We start from the raw sequence: 22,625 nt of genomic DNA, 5'->3' as shown, positions 1-22,625 counted from the left end.
TAAAACCAAACACACTGCCATCAAGTCAATTCAGACTCACAGCGACCCTGTGGGACAAAGTAAAACTGCCCCACAGGGTTTCCAAGGCTGTAAATCTTTACTGAAGCAGACTGCCACATCTTTCTCCCACAGAGCGGCTGGTGGGTTCAAACTGCTGAGCTTTTGGTTGGTAGCTGAGCATTTTAACCACTGCACCACTTGAAGAAAACTCAGATGGAAAATTATGTTTAGGGATCTGAAGGACTTGCTAACTAAGCTGCAAGAGGGATTAACTTGTTCTGCAAGGCCTTAGGGCTACTAAGAAGCAGCTACAGGGAAACAGATTTTGGCTTCTCCAAGGAAGAAACCTCCCTCCCCCCTCCCCACAAACAAACAAACAAAACCCAAAAAGCCGAACCCGATGCTCTTGAGTTGATTCTGACTCATGGTGACCCCATGTGTTACAGCAGAACTGCTCCACTGCTCTATAGGGTTTTGTTGACCGTAATCTATATGGAAGCAGACTGCCAGGCCTTTCTTCTGCAGCACCACTGCCTGGGTTCAAACCACCAACCTCTAGGTTAGTAGTTGAGTGCAAACTGTTTGCGCCACCCAAAGACCATAATGAAGAACCCAGGTTTGTCCAAAAACAAACAGGTTGCTGTGGGGAGGGCACGGAGGGGCCATGAGCACGGGGAGAGGCAGCCATTACTCTGAGACTCCCTGAAGGTGCTTGAAGGGTGGTGTTTACATCCCAGTTTTTCTCCTCTATGGGGACACTATCACTGCTCATTTCCTCAAGTTTTTGACCTACAAAATGCTCACAGATTCCACCTACCTCCCCTGCTTTTTTTGTTTTGAATTTGACAATTTACTGAGTGATTTTCCACCAGACGCATTTAGAGCAAAATGAGACAGAAAATTAATTGTATTCATACCAATATTATTGGGTTAATAAAAGTTTGTTTACTGCAATTGTGCTTAGCGACACAGTGAATTTAGATTGTTAAGACTAAACTTTCCCTTCCAAAGGCTTTCTGTGTGAATAAGGTTGTGCTTTCACTAAAATAGAAATGACGGGCCAGGCTTTGGTTTCAGAAACACTGAAATAGTACAACAACATGGGGGCATTCCTGCTGATCAGTTTGCAAGCCTCTTTAGGAGCACTTCCCAAATCAGACAAGGAATTTTAAAATTAAAGGAAAAAAATCAAATCATAGTATTAAAAATCCAACACTGAACTTAAATGAAAACCCAGGACAGAAATAAGCATAACTTGAGAACACATAGGGAACAGCATCCTGAAGGGATGCTTTTCATATTTCCAGTCTATCTTCCTTCACCCATTTGAGGAGATAAGAAAATGCCTTTTCTATTTTTAGGTTTTTGTCCTCTCCCCATACCATCTAAACTGAGGACGCAGCTATATCCTGCTAGACTATAAAACTCCATTAGTCCAGTTCCAGCTGCCCAGCTCTGTCAGCAAATGGAGCTAGCTGTGTTTTATAGACCCACTCAGAAAGTCTATACTACAACGCACCTTCAATTATTTATAAGTGGACTTCTTGTTTATGATTCAGCTACTGCTTGCATTTGTTTTTCTTTTACAACCCTGATTACATAGAGATCCACAAATACCATATGGGAGACTAACTGCTAATTTGCATCTACTCCTTACATCTATAGGATTTAATTGTTCTATTTGAAAGACTCTTTAGAAGCAAAATTAGAAGACAGAACATCCACTCCACAAAATACCAAGTCACTACTTTTGAAGAAAGGCCATTATGGCCTTTTTCCCTACAAAAATGAGTTATTGGGGAGGACTAAATAGGGACACTGATCCCTGGTCTTTGAGACAAGGCGGCAGGGGGCAGGCTCTCTCAAAATGTCTGGCTTATTTACATGGGACTCAGCCTGACGGCTGCATAGAGGCACCAATTCAGCCATTCTAGTTTGGTGGATGAGAATCAGAAGGCCATTACAGTGAACTGCCAGTGCGCTTCCATAACTAATGTCCACGCACTTCCATAACTAACGGATCCGACCTGACCTGAATGCTGCAAGGACAATACCCATCCAGGAAGAGAACTCAACTTGGAAATCTTCAGCAATATGCAGCCAGGATATTTATTCTAAACTGTGATCTAAAGTAAGTAACTCTTGAAGCTGCTTAGAGTTAGAAATCATTATGTGTTGCTCACAAAAAAAAAGAAAAAGATACAACCTACTATTTAAGTCTGCAATTACTCTAAGCAAAACCTCAGTTGTGGCAATAGTATCATAGTTACTATTAGTCAGTCAAATGATCCAGACTAACAGGTTTGACAGGTGTTCCATGGTCATTTGGCCAATACCACCTTAAGAGAGCCGAGTCCTTAGTCCTTTGCCTTGATAACACATCCTCAGGTTTAGGCCCCCAGAATACCCTCTTTCCCTAGTGGGGTGGAGGGTCAGACATGACAGTGGGGATAGATTTCCATGCCATTTCCCCATCCCACTGGGGGCCTCTACCACCACCCACGCTCCTTGGAGGCATTGAGACTTGGCTTCTCTGCATCACACCAGCACTCAGCCTATCCAGAACCCGGCAACGGCCATTCCATTTCCAACTCTTTCCGTGGCAGACTCCCCTGTGGTACTGGTGTCTACGTGTGTACACAGATAAGTATTTGTTGGATGAATAAATGAATGTCCATCCTCTCTGACCAGGCTAAAAGTTCTTCTGTGGTTTTATTCATTGTTTTTGCCTCCCACAAGCCCTGGCACACAATCAATAGTTAAGAAGTGTTCAGTCCATATCCCAGTGCAAGTTGAGAGGCCACTTCAGGGACACAAAGAAGTCCTGACTGAAAAGAGAGGTAGGTGAGAGTGTGCTCCCGCTTATAGGTGCTGCGCCTAATAACGTCTTTCCAGCTGTTCATGCCCCCGCTGCGAATCAGGGAGAGATAACACAGGGCAAGGACTCTCTAGAAAGTAGGAAATTTTAAACGCCTGGTTCTCTAAAGAATTTACACATGTGCATGGAAAGGACTAACATTTGAGTGCTTTCCGTGGCCAGGCTGGTTAAGTAGTCTCTTATTTAATACTTAGAATACACCTCGGAGGAAACAGTCGTATCTCAGGCCAAATCCCAATGTGGAAGAGCTGGGATTTCAGCCCCAGCTGGACTCCACAGTCTGAGCTCAACCACTGCCTACTGAATAACACGAGGACCGCCATCCTGCAGGTTATCTGTCTTGACATCTGATAACACCATGAAGAAGTGATGCACTATGATCTCAATGTCAACGAGAGGCAGAGATGCTAACCTGACCTTGTCAGAAAACAAGAATGAGTAAAACGATCCTAGACACCAGCCCTTCCAACTCTAACTCACTAAGACTTTTCAATATTTTTGCTATTTGTCAAAGAGAATCTCAAAAGGAATTTGACTTTATGGTAAAACATAAAAATAGTCAAAAGATCATAATTTTAAAGTAATAAAAGTCCTCTGAGTCTCCAGGAGAAAAACAAACATCCTGTTCTTAGAAAATAGCGGTAAGTGCTGTGAATTCTTTTCCCAGAGGAAACACGTGCATGGGGTCGTGCATAATCACACTGCTTTCACCTGGGACAATGGCGTCTTTCCCTTGCTACTGACACTTCCCTGGTAACCTTCTGAAACTAAGAACTGTTTTCCTTATATGGAATGTCCTCCTACCTTCTTGCCATCAATGACTACTCATAACATCCTCCAAGACCTGGTTCAAAAGTCACTTCCTTCCTGGAGGAAGTCTAACTTAACTTACCTCATGAAAGCCAGGCTCATTACTACCTTGTGTTCTTGCAGCATTTATATTTTATGTTCTGTTATTTTCCTGTTCTCTAGTTTTATGTCTAGTATCTCCAGGTAGTGGTAAGCTCAAAAAGAATAAAGTAAGCAAAAGTGCCATAAATAAGGACTACTGTTGATAAAACTCTTCTGTTCATGCTCCATCAGTTACAGAGCTTCCTCTTGGGCTGTGAACCCAAGAGACCTTCAAATTTTTGGTGAATAAGCCCCTTCTGCCAATCCTTTAGGTCAAAGGTCTGCAAATTTCAGCAGGCGGGCCAGATTCGACCCCCAGCCTGTTTTTGTAAATAAAGCTTTATTGGTACACCCATAGCTACTTATTTATGTATTGTCTACAGCAATGTGGTTCTCAAGGGGGAAGTGATTTTGCCCCCCAGGGGACATTTGGCAATGTCTGGAGACATTTTTGATGGTTGTGAAGGGGCGGTGGCACTACTGACATCTAGTGGGTAGAGGCCAGGGATGCTGCTAAATACCTAACAATGCACAGGACAGTCCCTTGCAACAAAGAATTCATTGTTGTTGGGTGCCGCCGAGTCGCTTTCCACTCATAGCGACCCCATGTAACACAGTATAACTGCCCCATAGTTTTCTTGGCTGTAATCTTTATGGAGGCAGATTACCAGGTCTTTCTCCCACAGAGCAGCTGCGTGGGTTTGAACTGCCAACCTTTTGGTTAGCAGCCGAGGGCTTAAACGTTTGCGCCACCAAAATCTGAGTAGTGCTGACTTTGAGAAGTGGCAGAATAGCTGCTTTCACGCTACAAGGTCAGAGTTGAGAGCTGTAACAGAGATCACGTGGCCCTCAAAGCCTAAAATATTATCTGGCCCTCCACAGAAAAAGTATGAACCTTTGCCTTAGATGTCAGCAATTCCACAGCGTTAGGCATTTCTTGCCCTTCTCCCAACCCTCAACAACTCCTCTGCAGTTACATCCTTGCACACAGCTTCAACTACCACCTCTAAAAAGAACTTCCAATCAGCATCTTCAGCCCACACATATGTAACGTCTAGACCAGAACTGCTCAAAGTGTGGTCTGTGGACCAGGGCCAGTCCATGACAAAACTGAAAGTTAAGTGTTTAGAACCTTCTGTAACGAGCTGGCATTGTCCCGACAATTAAGCATGTTCACACTGAACAGGCTATAGAAAGTCTGGAGATGTGAGTTTTCAAACTTGCATAGGAGTTGTGTGTGGCCCAAGCTACATACTTTGTGCACAATATCAGATGATGAATTGGAAACTGGAAAGGGGTGGGGGAACCACTGGTTCTTCACAGATAATTTGAGGAGAAGCACTGGACTTCTCTCCCCCTGTCCTTTAGACTGTTCCACTTTGCCTTCCTTGGGCATTTCATATTCAACATGAACCTGATGGAATTTGCCACCTTTCCTCCCCCTGCCTCATTCTCCACATCAAGTCCTATCATTCTGCCTCTTCCACCTGTCTGGGCTCTGTCTCGTCTTGCTCAACCCCACTGCCTTGGCCTTACTTTTGGCCCTCATAAGCTCTCCTCTAGACAAGGGCATTTGCCTCCCCACCTCTCTCCCTGCCTCCAGCCTCATCGCCCTCCCTGCACTTTATCTTCCAACCTATACCAAAGTGAGCCATCTAGAATGCCCAGGTAATCTTGTTGTTGTTAGGTGCGGTTGAGTTGGTTCTGACTCACAGAGACCCTATGTACAACAGAATGAAACACTGCCTGTTCCTGTTCCTAACCATCCTCATAATTATTGTTATGCTTGAGCCCATCATTGCAGCCACAGTGTCTATCCATCTCGTAGAGTCTTCCTCTCTTTTGCTGAGCATCTACTTTACCTTGTCACTCTTAAAACCCTATAATGGCAGGCTGCCCTTACAGCCTGGAGATAAAATAGATTGTGAGGCTCACCTTAGCAGTCTGAGTCCCAGCCATCTCTGCAGCTCTACCTCCTGCCAGTTCCCTAAGGCCTCTTAAACTTGACCATGCTTTTTTACACCCTTGCACGTGTTTACCATGCCTTGCCTCCACCTTGTCTGCTCATTGATGTAATCCTTCAGCATTGACTAAGTGTTGCCTACTTCCCAGGTCCTCACCTTTCCAGAATGACTCAAGCTTGGTGTCTGCCATGATCCCCTAAACCAAAAAAAAAAAAAAAACTGCTGCTGTTGAGTCAATTCCGACTCATAGCAACCCTATAGGCCAGAGTAGAACTGCCCTATAGGGTTTCCAAGGCTGTAATCTTTATGAAAACAGACTGCCACATCTTTCTCTCACGGAGCAGCTGGTGGGTTCTAATTGCCGACCTTTCAGTTAGCAGCTGAGCACTTAATCACTGCACCACCAGGGATCCCTTAGCACCTTGTACACACCTCAAATAGACCAACTACCACACTGAACTATAATTACTACCCACTTGACTGTCTCCCCACTAGACTGCCTTCTTCTGAGGAGATAGGACTGTATCTTATTCATAGCAGATTCTGAACAAACGTTTGTTGAATGAATGAAAAATCTTGAAAGAGACTGCTTCCTTTTCAACCTTCCTGTTGAATATCCAAGTTGGAGTCTTTCTACGACTCCTACAGGGGAAAAAAAAATTAACAAAGAGCCGTAATCTCTTCTCTTGTGGTAAAGGCCTTCATTTTTTCATCTGTGAGACATTTTAACCTTTCTCTCTCCACGCAGGGTAAGAATTTAGCAGTTATCAATGTAAGCCACAGTAATTCTATAGGCTCCTACAGGTCTTTAGGATTAAAGCCATGAATAATTGTAGACCTGCTGTTTGAAAGGGAAGTGACTTCTATCCATGACTGCCACGTGCAAATAAATCTTAAGAGAGAGGCAGGTCTCAAGAAAAATTTGACAATACACATTTCCCAGAACACAGACTTGCTAGTTATATTTAAGCCAAACTTAAAGAATGAGGCCCTAAGAGAAACAATAAGCCTGTTCTCCTGACCTTTCCTTTCAAAAGGAAATGGGTAAGGCGGAAGTCAGATTGTTTGGCCCAACATGTATATGCGAACCTCAAGAAACGACAATGGACGTTCTGTAGAAAACAGTTGTTTTGGACTTTAACGTGTGGCTGACACAGAACAGGTACTTAAAAGATACAACCACCAAATGAACAAAAACATCAACAAAACAGCTAATAGAGCTCTCCCTCCTTGTTATGAACTGAATTATGTCCCCCCAAAAATGTGTGTCAACTTGGCTAGGCCATGATTCCCAGTATTGTGTGGTCGTTCACCATTTTGTGATCTGATGTGATTATCCTATGTGTTGTAAATCCTAACCTCTATGACGTTAACGAGGCAGGATTAGAGGCAGTTATGTTAATGAGGCAAGACTCAATCCACAGGATTAGGCTGTATCTTGAGTCAATCTCTTTTGAGATACAAAAGGGAGAAGTGAGCAGATAGATAGGGACCTCACACCACCAAGAAAAGAAACGCTGGGAATGGAGCACCTCCTCGGCACTGAGAAGCTCCTAGACCAGGTGCGGACTGATGACAAGAACCTTCCCCTAGAACCGACAGAGAGAGAAATCCTTCCCTAGGAACTGGTGCCCTGAATTTGGACTTCTAGCCTCCTAAACTGTGAGAGAATAAATTTCTGTTTGTTAAAGCCATCCACTTGTGGTATTTCTGTTATAGCTGCACTAGATAGATAACTAAGATACCCCTGTTCCAGGTCTTATGAGTAGAGGAAAGAGCTGGACCAGGAGACCCCAAAACCTTGAACTTATAGAATCTTTGTAGTTTCCCATACACATTTGGGTGTCAGTTACTTCATGTGTAAAATGGAGCTATTGCCCCAAACCTTCCTATCTCTCTTAGGTAATTGTAAGAGTTGAATGTAAAAATCTATAGGGTACTATGCAAACACAAGGCATTATCTTTACCCCAAGTGAAAAAACAGAACATCTCCTTGAATACAATATGAAGAAAGGGGAACCATTCTAATTGCCAAAATAACCATTTCCATTTTCTCCTTAAGTGTTGTCTGGAGCAGTCATCAATACTATGGATGCAGATGGGGCAGAGATTACCAGGGCCTGTGGGATCAGAGGGTGATTCTTTCTGTCAACAGGACAGGAGGCTAACTTTCCATAAACATGTACGTGCATCCTTTATCTCCAGTTACAGTTATTCCAGCCTTGAGAACAAATGGGACTTCCTTGAGTTTGGAAAATTAAAATCAACTGTTATCAGTCAGATAACAGTTTTGTTTCAATGCCTAAACTGGCATTTCTTATAGCAGGTGTCTTGGTTTCCTAGTGCTGCTGTAACAAAACATACCACAAGTGGGTGGCTTTAAAGAACAGAAATTTATTGTCTCAGAGTTTGAAGCTAGAAGTCCAAATCAGGGCCTGAGCTCTAGAGGACGGACCCTCTTTGTGGGTAGCCCCAGGCATTCCTTGGCATTCCTTCGCTTGTAGAGGGCTCCTTACATCATCTCTTCTCCCTATGCGAGTGTCTCTCTCTACGTCTGTTTTCCTTTTTTATAAAAATCACTCAGAAGGGATCAGGTTTAGGACCCACCTTATTCCAGTATGGCCTCATTAACATAACAAAGAAAACACCTATTTCCAAACAGGGTCATATTTATAGGTACAGGGATTAGGACTTCAACCTAATTTTTTAGGGGACCCAATTCAATCCATAATAATAGGCATGCATAGTATATAGCAGTCTTAATACATAAATAGATACAAATAGTCTAAAATTTCTCTCTCCACTCTACCTTATGAATGATTCCTTTTTTTTTTTTTTTTTTTTTTGAGGGGGAATCCATTTAATTGCATTTAAAGTTCATTTTGTTTTATCTGTGTGAAAAAGGAAGCTGAGGCCAAAGAGATAAATGACCTTCTCTGATATTTATTCAGCTTTTACTGTGCTTCCATCCCAAGGAAGAAGCCTGGTGGTGCAGCAGTTGAGCACTCAGCTGCTAACCGAAAGGTCAGCAATTTGAACCCACCAGCTGCTCTGTGGGAGAAAGGTGGCAGTCTGTTTTTGTTTATTTGTTTATCCCAATAAAAAGGAAATTACTCAGCACCTTATTTTGTTTGTTTTTTTGATAGGGCTGCTAGGTTGATAAGGTTGATTAGGATCATACCATACACATATCATATCTTGATGTTAGCAAGTGTAAAACGAATTATATTGACACCAACTGACTTGAAAGGGGGAAACACTTACCAAATCTATAGATAACATTAAATTCAGAGGGAGCTTCAATGTGTCAATGACAAACTGGGGGCCAAAATTATCTTGACAGGCTAGAAGTAGGGGCAGGATGAAATCAACAGAAACTGGATGAGAGTAAACAGGAAGTTCTGTGTTTGGGGTAAAATAAATTATATAATCACATAAGCACTGAGTGGGGCAAGATTAGATGGCAGGCTGTTCTTCTATGAGCTTATATAAATTAAAAAAAGAAAAACAACCGTTGCCGTCAAGTTGATTCCAACTCATAGTGACCCTATAGCACAGTGTAGAACTGCCCCACAGGGTTACCAAGGAGCGGCTGGTGGATTTGAACTGCCAACCTTTTGGTTAGCAGCCGAGCCCTTAAGCACTGTGCCAGCTGGGCTCCTATATAAATAGATGAGGGCATTTTAGTTCACCACATGCTTACTGTGCGCTAACACTATGAGATCGTAGCTGAAAAAGCTACAGCAATCTGCGGTTCTATGGACAGTCCCTACCGGCAAGAGTCCTTTCCTACCCCACTTTGTTCAACCTCTATCTGGGACCCCACTTTACAAGGGGCATTTGCAGACCAGAGTCCATCCAGAGGAGGACAGCTAGATGGTGAAAGTGGAATCACAGCAGATGCGGAGTGACTCATCGAACGGTGATGTGAGAGAAGAGAAAAATTTAATGGACATGAAAGTATTTTCTTTAAATATTTGACAAACTGACAGGTGAAAGGGAATCTGTATGGTTCCAAGGAAAGGACTATGTGTGTGACTGAGCTTCATAGGGAGGCCAGTTGGGGCTTGACATGAGGAAGAAGTCTATAACAATTTGAGTTATCTACCTGAATAATGGAAACCCTGGGCACGTAGTGGTTAAGAATTCAGCTGCTAACCAAAAGGTCGGCAGTTCAAATCCACCAGGTGCTCCTTGGAAACTCTATGGGGTAGTTGAGCTGAGAGACCCTTCACAGGAAGTTTCCTGCTGAGTCCCAGATGACAGACTAGGGTAGAGTAGAGTAGGGTGTAGATAAGGTCCTTTCCCTTTGTGAAATGTGATTCAACACATCTGCAGAAACATCTACCTTTTAGGGAATTTCAAGAAAAAAATGTAATACTTTTTTAATGAAGACAAGACTATCCTTGGAATTCAAGTACTTGTTACCAGCTTATAAAATTGTCACCATTGTTGCCTATGCAAGTGACTCCCTCTGGAAGCCTCATCTGTAAAGTGGAAACAGTAAGGGTGGGTGTTGGCTTCCTAGAGCTGCAGTAAGGATGCACAGAAATGTGTACAAAGGGCTCAGTAAAGTCCTGGCAGGCAATGAGCCCGCAAGTAATGGGAGGGGCAATTATTATTATTAATTACTCCAAAAAACTATAGCTATATAAGGAACAAGGCAGACTGGAATTCCAGTTCACAGTGGGGACTTCTTCCAACATTCTTTCTCTTAGACCTTGGGATCTGGACACCTAAACTAATTGTTTTAAGTATAGTGTGAAGAATTCCCAAATGTTCTGGTTCCAAAAGTCTAATTCCCCATCTGACAAAAAGCTGACATTTGAGAGAAGTCACAGCTTCACTCCATACGCCGTCCCTCAGCTGAGCCACTGCTTAATGGCCTCTTCACAAGGACCACAGAACCAAATCCACCCGCGAGTATAAATTACACTAAATATAAGGCCAAACATCAACATTATTTTGGAAGACACTTCATTCTAGAGTCATCTGAGAGCAGGAAAACAGTTTCAAGTTTGGTGCTATGACACTTACACAGTGGGACATATGGCTTGAACAGTTTCAGTCAGTGAGAAGCAGGCTTTTGAGAGAGGATTCCACATGCCCAGGCCCTGGCTAATCACTCATTTCTCCATTCAAGGCATATCTACCGAAAGCCTAGTAAGTGTCAAGCACTGTTCTGGGCACTGAGGTTATAGCAACAATGCCCTCATGGAGCTTACATCGTAGTGTAGAGAGACAGAAGATAAATAAATATATAAATCGATAACTGGTTGTACACTTATGGTGGCTCAAGCGAGAGGCCTAGGCAAGCACCAGGAAGCACAATCACTATCTTCCTTAGCACCTGGGCTGCCCAGCTGGCCTGTAGGCTGAGTGGACACACTGTCCCCACGCATTAAGAAAGTTTCGGTGGAGGTTGCCAACTGGCCAGCTGAGAAGACTTTGAGAAGGTTCCAGTGGTGACTTGTATGGTTTCATAGTACCCTTGGATGATCATTATCACCAGAAGCAAAGCACTGGGGATACCTCCCCTTGAATTTGAATGTTTTGTAGCCCGGGAAGGAATATTTTACTACAGGAGGACTCAAACTAGGTAAGTGGTAACCGTTTCTGACTTCAAGCGGATGCTACAGAAGAATGAGACAATGCTGCATATCTGGCTAGGACTAGCTAGATCACTTTTTCATTAAGTTTCATCGTAAAAAAGATGAACGCCAAGATAAACTACTTTCAGTCCCTGTCCTCAAGGAGTCAGCTGTCTAAATAGGCAGCCACATGGGACTACAAATGATAACTGAAATGCAGTAAGTGTTACACTAGGAAAAGGTGCCAGACAGTATGGAGATACTTCAGAACACAAAAGTAAGAGAATTACGGTAGTTTAGAGTCAGGAGCTGCAGCCCTACACCCCCAACACACTATGGAGGCCCACCCAGGGAAGGAAGGGCAGCGATTTGCCTCGTTATGTACTGGTCAAAGGCTTGGAGTCTCTTCTCCTGCTGTGTTAAAATCAATGTTTTAAAGTCTTAACTGACCCTTGGCAAAAAAAAAAAAAAAAAAAAAGTTAAAAGTAAATAAATTAATAAAAAGGAATCAAGTACATTCCAAAATGGCAAAGCCATGTTTCACCAAAAATGCCTTTGCTTGTTTTAAAAATGTTCATAGCCTAAATGATTATAACGTGTTTGAACAGATCTTTCCAACTAAACACACGACAGTGATCTACTATTGGCATGATGTATCTACAAATATGACCTTCTAAGTTGTCACCAGAACATGATAGATGCGCAAATGTGTACGCTGTCTAAATAGCGGCCTGACTTTGATGTGCCCTGCCTTCCAAGCTTGCTTGGGCTGCTGGGCCAGAGGTCTGCATGGTCTGTTTTTCAACCTGGGGTTTTACATTGTTAGTAGTAAGATAGCTATGCTAATAGGTGCCACTGATCTGGCTCGCTGAATTCTAGAGCTAGAGATTATCTGAGATCATCCAGCGCCAAATGCCTCATCTGTCACACAACCAGGGTCAGAGCTAAGACCAGAACCTATGCTTTCAGATCGCTACTTTTTATTTTTCAAACTTAATTTCTGTATTAGTTTCATTGAACAGCAGAACACTGGGTGTTTGCTGGCATCTTCTGGTGTGTTCTATGGCTCTATTCCTGTACAGCCTGTGGTCTGCTAAGATGTCCTTGGGCTCTGTCAGCCCTGTAGGGCACACTGCAGTGTGTGGCTTCTGCCTTGTGGCTCAGTGTTTCCTGGAGTGGGTTTCCTGCCAGACTAGTCCTGCCAGTCGCTCTGTGGGCTAAACTATTTGAGAAATTCTGGACACTATCTCCCCGAGGAGATTCATGGTACACACTGGCATATTAAAAGCTCTGAAAGGTCCTGCCATAAGGGAACTTAATCAAACTTAGTTTTCCATGGAATCCTCTCCTGGCGCTGTTCACGTCTCAGGGTACACTTTTGGTGGCACTGCATTAGGTAACTGCAGGTGTGTGGTCTCTACAAGACTGTTTAACAAAGACCCAGAGGCTTGAAGGCTCATACAAACTTTTCAAATATGGAAATAAACCCTACTCACTGAACATTTGTCTTTTTTTAATTTTGGGATTCTAGAATTCTACTACTGACACAGGACTTTGGCAATCAATAAGGATCAAACAAACACAAGCTGGGATCTCATCAGCTTTCAAACGGTTTGCCGGCTATTCAGAAACAGTAAACATTTTAATATCAATGTTGTGATTCATATTATAAAATGACATGGTTCAAGTTTAAAAGCTAAATCCTTACTGTTGAACTCAGTCTGCCGTCATGGGTCTCTGGTGAAAGGTGGCATTACTGAGGCATATCAAGGCCAGGAAGCCATTTTTTTTAAAGGAAAGAAACATAACTCACTATTGCTGTAGAGCTATTTAGCTATTGATATCCTTTCTGGTGTTGTTTTGTTCTGTAGCCTTTAAAAAGTGAGGGCAGGAGAAGCAGTAATTCCAGATGAAAATGGACAGCTCCAAGGCTCTTACCCTTGATTTTAAGGCAATGCGGGTTATTTCAAGCAGTCCTTTCCAGAACCTCTGTCTGAGCACAGTCCCCTGAGCAGACTCACAAAGCTAATCACAACCCACAGCATCAAAGGCAGTGGAAGCCTGGTGGCCCACTCGGGTTATCCGGGCCCCCCTCTAGGTTTCAAAGGTCTCCTTACTCTATCTTTCACACCAGAAGCTTATCTGGTAGGGTCTGGGCATGTGCAGGACTGTAAAGAGGCCCTAACTTCCGCCAAGGAAGAGCCTAACGCTGTCATGTCCAGCTTACTTGTAGATCCTGCTTTAGTTCATCTTGGAGCAAAAGCATTCCCAAACATGTATTAAATATATACTAAGTGCCAAGTGGAGCCCTGGTGGTGCAGTGGTTAAGATCTCAGCTGCTAACCAAAAAGTCAGCAGTTCGAATCCACCAGCTGCTCCTTGGAAACCCTATGGGGCAGTTCCACTCTGTCCAATAGAGTTGCTATGAATCAGAATTGACTCGATGGCAATGAATTTGGTTTTTTTTTTTTTAAGTGCCAAGTGGAGCCTCTGGGTGGTATATGCAGTTAACGGGCTCAGCTGCTAACTGAAAAGGCTAGAGGTTCAAGTCTACCCAGAGGTGTCTTGAAAGAAAGGCCTGGCGATCTGCTTCCAAAAATTCAGCCATTGAAAAGCCTATGGAGCACAGTTCTTCTCTGACACACATGGGGTCTCCATGAGTCAGAACAGACTCGATGGCAACTGGTTCTAAGTGCCAGGTACCAAAGCACCATAGGTCCCTGGGTGGCACAAAGAGTTTACGCTTAACTACTAACATAAAGGTTGGCAGTTTGAACTCACCCAGCGGCACTTTGGAAAAAAGGCCTGGAGATCTGCCTCCATAAAAATTACACCCAGAAAACGCTACAGAGCACAGTTCTACTCTGAGACACATGGGTTGGCCATGAGTCGGAATCGACTCTATGGCAACAGGTTTTGTTTACTTATTAACTGAAGGACCAGGCATCGTGAATGTAGTTCCTGGCCTCAAGGAAGTGATTGTGCAGACTTGGTTATTGGACCTGCACCCCTTGACTCTCTAGAACTTTGAGGTAAGGAAAGGGTTCACACTAGAATTCCATTTCACCCCTGACCCTGAAATTCCTTGTTCCTGGCTGTGGCACAGCTTTCTTTCTCATTCCAGAGTCCTATATTTTTATCTAGTAAGTTTTTTCATTTATGGTATAAATTAAACTGCTCATATTAATTCTAGCAGTTTGATGCTTGATTTACTGCAGGAGAGGGCTGTTGCCACACATGTGGGACTGCTCCATCCTTAATAATAAAGTAATTCACGTTGTATTCCCCACGGCAGGCAATTACTGTCATCCTCCTTTTGTGTGTGGTACTATGAGATACAGAGTACTAAGAAAAGGGTTCCTTGCCAGAGGCCAAAAGCCAGAGAAGCAGATTTAATACTGTCCTGCCCCTCCTCCACTGGCAGTGGTGGTTTGGTATTTAATACAAGATCAAACAGACCTTAATTCAAACCCTGATTCTGCTACTTACTTAGCTGTGTGACCTTGGCCAAGTTACTAACCCTTTCTGAACTTGAGTTCTCAACTGGAAAATAAAAACAATACCATCTATCTCAAAGAGTAGTTATGAATATTAAATGACAGAACCAGTATTAAGCACCTGTCATGATGATGAAAGCAACCATTTCTTGTGCCTACTCTGGGCCAGGCACTGTTATGACTGCTGTATATTTTTGCTTCACCCATTTAATCCTTACAGTACTATTATTATTCCTATTTTACAGTTGATTAGCTGGGTATATAGGTTAAGGAACTTGCCCAAAGTCACATAATTCATAACAAAAAATGGCCAGATTCATTCATCCTCACATGTCTGATGCTTGTCTGTGTCAAGTATTAAGCACCAGAGCTGGGACATGAGCCCAGGCAGTCAAACTTAGTGGCTTTTTAACCTCTTTCCCCTCCCCTTTCCCCAGAGAGCTGCTGAGTTTCATGAAGGATTAGCCACTTACATATGTACATATTGTGTTGTTAAATTACATATGCATGTTTAGGTATGTTTCTCACTGCGTGACTTTGGGCAAGTTATATAATCAGTCTCTCCTCAGTTTTCATATCTGTCAAGTGTGGATATTAATAGTATCCTCCTTCATAGAACCCTGGTAGAAAAAAATGAGTTAAAAAAGATAAAGCGTTGAGAAGAGCGCTTGGCACTCAGAACAGGCTCCATCCAGGAAGTACCTTTAACATCCAGTCATGAACAGTGTGATATGTTAGGAGAATATGGGGCTACAGGAGATTAAGTGGCTGGCTGAATCTAGTAGTTTCAAATAGTAAACATACTGCATTTAGAAAAAGAGATTTAAGTTTTCATTCAGTCAATGAAAAGAATAAGAGGATTCTGGTTAGAAAGAAATTAGGCAGGGCCTAAATGAAATCAGACTGAACGCAAAAATTTTAACAATTAAAAAAAAAAAAAATCAGAGTAGTCTTCCTGGCATTTTCTCAGGTTATGAATTGTATTCCACCCACCGGATCAGTGCTAGGGCTGGAAACGTAATGGGCAAAAAGAGCTTGTGAAAAATTTATGGCCTGGTAAAAATCCCTGGGTGATACAGGTTAAAGCAACTTTATCCCTGACGCTGTTGAATACCACGAGTTTTATAAGTGAAAAAAAGCAGCTTTTGTGAGCATGTTGGACATAAAACAAAACATCACATAAAAGGAAAAGCTGGAGAGCAGACAGAACAAATAAGCTCATGGGAGCACTCTGCAATTAACCTGTATGGCTTTGTATTTACTCATCTTGCACCACGTTTAAATTTACAATAAAAAGCAAAACATGTGCAGCACTTATTATTCTAGCTGCCTTTACACATCCCATTGAGATACAAAACAGGGTTTCACTGCTCAGATTTTGAGGGAAGAGGGAGCCCATTTTACTTCATGTCTGTGCTGCTGCCACAGCCACTGCACCGTGTTCCAGTCACGGGATTCTAATGTAAATCTCTAGCAGGCGACACCACTGGGGGACAGAAACCACCATGGATCCCCCAACGCTTCCAAATTTCTCGTCTCAAGTTCTTATCTGTGAGCCCACAGGCTGGTACCGAGTATTTTATACAATGGGTGAGGGCTGTTGAGAAATCTACATTCTTTGGGAGATTTAATAAGAAATTTGCACCATTCCTTGAATATATATAATGTCTTTATCATTTCTTTTACTTGTGACAATGCTAAATATTTCACAACCGCCCCAATGCATCCCTGAATGTTTAAATCTATTCTGAGAAGGGTGTGTGTCACACACCTACCTGTGCAGCCTCTTTCTTAGATGTTAAAAAAAAAAAAAACCAAAAAACCCAAACCCGTTGCTATTAATTACGACTCATGATAACTGTTAATAAGAACTCATAAAAATTACAGGGGGTATCAAAGAGAAGACCTTTGGAACTGTCCAGAAGAGAGAAGTCGCATTTCCTGGTTGTTTGAGTAAAAATCTTTTATAAGTTAGATCAGTGTATGATTCTTTTAAGCTACCTCAGGGATACCCTTGAGACATCAAGTAATGTTCCATTAACTGTTTGCTGGACTGCTTCATGGTGAGGCTTTGTCTCCCTGGGATGTTAAGAAGTCCACAAGGCTGACTTTGCTATTAAAATACAGACATCTGCTGCTTTCCTAATTTTTCTTCTTTTTAAAGGCAGCACCCCCACGAAACTCTTTGATATTTTAAGGCCTAAGGGCTGGGGGGAGGGAGTCTGTCTCCCTAACACATTCATCAGATTCCTCCCTCCTCCCAGCGCCTCCCTCCCCAGTGCCTCTACACCCTCCACACACATCAGCAGTCCACTCCCCCAAACACATCAGTGCTGGAAAGATTCACGTTGCAATACCGTCCTGTCATTCCTATTCCCGCCCTCATTTTAATTCACTCACTTTTTTTTTTTTTTTTTTTTTAAGCAAAATGTAATTACTTGACTGTCAGCCTGGGCTGCACTCTGGGGCTTTTACTCCTTTCAACACAGCTGTGCTCCCGGCTTTGATGCTGCTGTCCACGCAGCTTGTCTCAGCCACAGCCTGGCTCTCGGTAATGTAACATTCAAGTGCATATTTATTTTTAAACTGACCTCTCCTAGACTGTACAGTATAAAGGAGGTCCTGCCAAAAACATACGCTACTTTCTATTTATAAGATGAAACACATGCCTACGAAAGTAGAGCGGGGGATGGAGTATAATAATTCTTCAGAGGAAAATGGCCAGATCCATTCATCCTCACATGTCTGATATTAGACTGTGTCAAGACACTTAGTTTCAAGGAGAAAGAGATTAAAAAAAAAAAAAAAAAATCCTGAAAACGGTTCAGCTGTTCAGAGTCCACCTTCAAAAAAACAAAAATTCAACTGCCAGATCTGCAGGTCTCTCAAGTGGAGAGGGCATCCGGCGGGCACTGCCTCGGCAGATCTGCACGGTGCACCCATGTGCGGTTCTGCCTGGTGCCAATCCACCCCCGGAGGAGCGCGGCAGCCATGTGCGGCTTGTTCTCAGATGGAAAAATGCAACACGCGCCCAAAAATGGCTCTGTCAATAGCTCGGAGATGGTGCAGCGTAACCGCGCAGCCCCACCCTGAAAAGTGGTCGGCACAAATGGTGGAGCTCTGCATCCTGCTGGGTGCCGACCGGCCCCCTCCCGGTGTACTTTATGTCCTCTTTGGTTCTTGTAACACCAGCTGGGAGGGCGATGCTCTCCCTCGGTATCCCCATCCCCGTTCTTTTCCAAGCCTAGTAGCCCGCACACGCCGGAAGCGGCCACGGTCGCTGGTGTGACAGACTCACAGACCGGCAGAGAGGGGCTGGCAGCGACTCACCAGCAGTCCCGAGGATCCCAGCCGCTGTCTCCGGGGTCTGGGCGCCCTGCACCGACGCCTCGCCTAGTGCACACAGTCCCTGCCCGCTGCGCGCAAATCCAGCCGTGTCCTCACAGCATTATCCGCTCCGAGATGGCACGAAGGCGCCGAGGCCGGCAGCCAGGTCTCCCGGATCGTTCCCCACTCTGGCCCGCCGCAGCGCTCTCCGCCCCCTCCGGCCCCTGCCCTGCCGGGAGGGAAGGTGGCAGTGAGACTGAGCGCAGCGGCCGGCTGGAGGACTGAACCTGCAGAGGGCGGGGGCGGCGCGGGGCGGGGCCGCGACACGGGGCGGGGCGGAGGACGTGGGCAGCCCAGCGGACCGACTCCGGGTACCTGCGTCCGGAGCCTTGACCCGGGGCCAGGCGCACGCGCGCGGCGCGGCTGCCGGTCACGGGCGGCGGGGCCGGGGGGTTGCCGAAGGACAATGGGCGCCCGTTGCTACCTCCCCAGTGCCACAGTTCGGGGACGCGGTTTCCCTCCGAGACGTAGCCGCGTTCAGCTCCCTCGGCACAAAGAAATGTCGCGGGATGCCCGCTTCAAAAGAGGTCACCCCGGGGTGTTGGCGCCCTGATGCCTGAGGAGAATGGGCCTCCGCCCGCACCCCGAACACCAGCGATAAACCTCGTGAGCCCACCTCTCCCCGCTCCAACAGGCCTAACCCTGCAAGACTCCGGCGCGGCGAGCGGGTGCCCCAGGCAAACAGCCACCAGACCTCGCTAGTCCCCCGGCCGGTCGCAGCTTGGGCTCCAGTGAGGTTAGGGGGTCGCCATCGGCCAGTTTCCAGCTCTCTCCCTTCGGAGCTGCAGCCAAAACCCGGAGAATGGATTTGGCGCATTGAAGACGCCGGGTACTCCCGGCTGATCTAGTGGGCACGCGAAGAACACCAGATGCGGCAGGTTTTTCCCGTCCAGGGGGAGGCGTTTCCTCTTCTGCGCGTCCTTAAAAGAGACTTGCCTAAAGCTGGGGCACGGGTGTGACGGCTGCCCCAACGGACAAAGAAGCGAAAGCGCAGCCGCCAGTGGGGGAGCGTAAATTCCGCCAGACACCGCACCTGCGCCCGTCGGTCAGTTCAGCGGCCGCGGCCCCGCCCCCGTCCCTCCGCCCGAGGGCCGAGCTTGAACCTGGCTAATTATTGTTAATTTTCTTAATCGGTCTCCGTTTCTTCCTCCTCTAGTCGTCAGCCTGGGGAATGAGTAGCAGACAGGAAAGGGCGGTGTTTTCCGGCTGTGTGATCCCAGTTCACAAAGTCGGCCTGGGGAGGGGGCTGGAACTCCGGGGAGTCGGATACTCCGGGGCTGGCCGCAGCCCTGGGACTCTAAGGTTGAATAGAAATCCTGGCGCAATCAGAGAACCTACAGGGGACCTTGAATCTCCAGAGAGCTATCAGCTTCAGGTCATCACAGCCATGCCCCGGAGTCTGTCTGAAACCTTAGAGGATGCACGTTAAGTCCACGATGTAAACCACGGCTGACAAGAAGTGAAGTGAAAAGGAAACGGACACACTGCTCTGGAAAGCAAAATACTTGGGTGGAGTGTTAAAAGCCTCAAAGAAAATAATAGTTGGCAGGTCAAATGGCCGTGAGGTTGGAAGTCAAGTACAAAACTCTGCTGAAGTGATGTTAGAAATTTTACAAGCAAAACAGTTCATGAAGATAAGAGAACAGGCATTGTTTCCTTTTCTCAAATCACAACTGCTCCAAAGTTTCCTTTGGCAAATACCTGGATTTTACTCCAGATTCCTGAGAGTTTTACTTGGGATTCGTTTTTCAAAATATATGTTCCATCTGGCACTAATGTATGTATTTTATATATGAATTTATTTAAAAAAATTAAATGTTACTGGCCTACTTAAGGTATTTTTATAAATATTTATGCATAGCTTTCATTACATACGGTATTTTTTATAGGTACAAAGAGTATGTGTCACAGATTGAATTATGTCCCCCCAAAATATGCATCAACTTGGTTAGGCCATGATTCCCAGTATTGTGTGGTTGTCCTCCATTTTGTGATTTTCCTATGTGTTGTAAATCCTAATCTCTGCCTGTGGTTAAAGTGGATTAAGGTGGGTCATAACACCCTTGCTCAGGTCACGTCCCAGATCCAATGTAAAGGGAGTTTCCCTGGGGTGTGGCCTGCACCACCTTTTATTTTACAAGAGATGAAAGGAAAGGGAAGCAAGCAGTGAGTTGGGGACTTCCCAAGAAAGAAGCACCGGGAGCAGATGTCCTTTGAACCCAGGGTTCCTGCATGGAGAAGCTCCTAGTCCAGGGGAAGATTGATAATAAGGACCTTCCTCCAGAGCCAACAGAGAGAGCCTTCCCCTGGAGCTGATGCCCTGAATTTGGACTTCTAGTCTAGTAGACTGTGAGAAAATAAATTTCTCTTTGTTAAAGCCATCCACTTGTGGTATTTCTGTTATAGCAGCACTAGTTAACTAAGACAGTATGTATGTGTATTTATAAAAATGCCATATGAAACATTACTTTTGTACACACGAAGACGTTCCTGATAACGTATGTCTTGTGTGTAAAGAATTTTTTTCATTTGCTCTATTGTTAAACCAAACCTTTGTTGTCGAGTCAATTCTGACTCATAGTGACCCTATAGGAAAGAGAGGAACCGCCCCATAGGGTTTCCAAGGAGTGGCTGGTGGATTCCAACTGCCTTCCTTAGCAGCCTTCTTAACCACTGCACCCCGCTCTATTGTTAATTGCTGTTAAGCACATTTCTCCAGGACTAAGTAAATAAGTTTTTTACAGCTTGTGGCAGACTGAGGCAACAATTTTATTTTAAAACCTCGTTTTCACTTTTCTACAGTGTTCCTTATCTTCTAGAGGCTCTCCCTTTCTACTCTTTCATTAAGAGACTATAAACAATTTATTCAGAACCTTCTCCAAGTGCCTGATGGTACTGTTTTGATCTACCCTGGCTTTTTTGATGCCCACGTTATTTATATGTAGTGCAGATCCTCAGTGAGGAGAGAATGCCCTTATATAGTGAATTATCCTTCCGAACAAGTGCATGTCCTATACTATGATTTGATGGATTTAGATTTCAACGTGTTGAGCAACTACATATTGAAAGAGAGAGAAAGCTTTATTTTAGGAAGATTTTAGGGGTTCTGATATTTCACTCTGATTCACAGCAAGGTTTAGCCTTGAAATTTTGATGGTAACCTTAGAAATCTAATTTGAGGTTAGAAAAATGGGTATAGAAAGGATGTATTAACTTGGTTCAATTACTGTGGTTCAATATACTATTTTAATATCTGTAGAGCACCTGCCTGGCCCAACACTAGGCTATTTTTCGATTAGTTCTGACTGTGGAAGAATAACTGAGTAGTGTCAGCACTGCCCTTGCTTGTCCAGAAACTTACAGCCAACTTAAAGGGCAGAGAGCAACATGTCAGTTTATATAAGCGAGCACTGACTGGAAGTGTTTTAGATTCTCACGACCAAGTGATCTTCAGGTCAGCAGCACCAGGTCTCTCCCCCGAGCTACTGAATCTGAATCTTCACTTTGATAAACTTGTGCATGCTTAACATTTGAGAAGCACTGGTCAAGAGCAGTGGTTCTCAATCTTTTTAAGCCACAGACTCATTTTAAAATCTTGTGAATTTATGAACACTCTTGTTGAAAAAATGCACACAGAGAATCACACACATGCACCCTTTTGCAGACAATATCAGGGTTCCCTATAGACTAATCGACTGAGGGCAAGAAAGGCCTGAGGCCTCCAGTCACCGAGAAGGAAGAGCAGCTCAGTGTCAGCTGGGGTGGTTAGAGGAGGATTCTAACAGGAGGCAGAGCTTGAATAAGCCTTGAAATGTGGGGAAAATGGGGTGGGGAGAGGAATGAAGGAGGGTTCTTCAGGCAGGAGGAATGCATAGGTAAATGGGCCCAGGAGGGAAAATAGCAAGTATCCATTTATATATGTGGTGGTGGTGTTGTTGTTAGGTGCCGTGGAGTTGATTTTCAACTCATAGTGACCTCAAGTGACACAGTAGGACTGCCCCATAGGGTTTTCTAAGCTGTGTAATCTTTACGGGAGCAGTTTGCCAGATCTTTTTCCAGCACAGCCGCTGGGTAGGTTTGAACTGCCAACCTTTCGGTTAGCAGCTACCAGGGTTCCTTTTGAGTGTGTGTGTGGGCGGGGGGGTGGTGAGGTTTATTCTGAACCAGTTATGTAGGAAACTGAAATAAATGACGAGATTGTAGGGTTTTTTTCCATTTCTTTTCCTTTTATTTTTTTATTATTGCACTTTAGATGAAGGTTTACAGAACAAACTAGCTTTTCATTAAACAATTAGTACACATATTGTTTTGTGACATTGGTTACCAACCCCACAACATGTCAATAGTCTCCCTTCTCAACCTTGGGTTCCCTATTACCAGCTTTCCTGTCCCCTCCTGCCTTCTAGTCCTTGCCCCT

At 44.4% G+C, this 22,625-nt stretch overlaps 1 protein-coding gene across 1 annotated transcript in view; it reads right to left on the bottom strand.

Moving 5' to 3' along the window:
• The window catches only part of CDC42EP3 (CDC42 effector protein 3), a 29,494-nt gene extending 11,123 nt beyond the window's left edge, over window positions 1–18,371 (bottom strand). Inside the window, exon 1 of the mRNA XM_004369552.3 lies at window positions 18,152–18,371. The gene's annotated coding sequence lies outside the window, so the exon portion shown is untranslated. The remainder of the gene's footprint in view (window positions 1–18,151) is intronic.
• Window positions 18,372–22,625: the final 4,254 nt, after the last annotated feature.

Source organism: Trichechus manatus, unplaced genomic scaffold, assembly GCF_000243295.1.
Source record: "Trichechus manatus latirostris isolate Lorelei unplaced genomic scaffold, TriManLat1.0 scaffold00005, whole genome shotgun sequence".
Classification (NCBI taxonomy): Eukaryota; Metazoa; Chordata; class Mammalia; order Sirenia; family Trichechidae; genus Trichechus; species Trichechus manatus.
The sequence above is the reverse complement of the archived record's forward strand: the minus strand, read 5'-3'. Positions and strand labels throughout refer to the sequence as shown.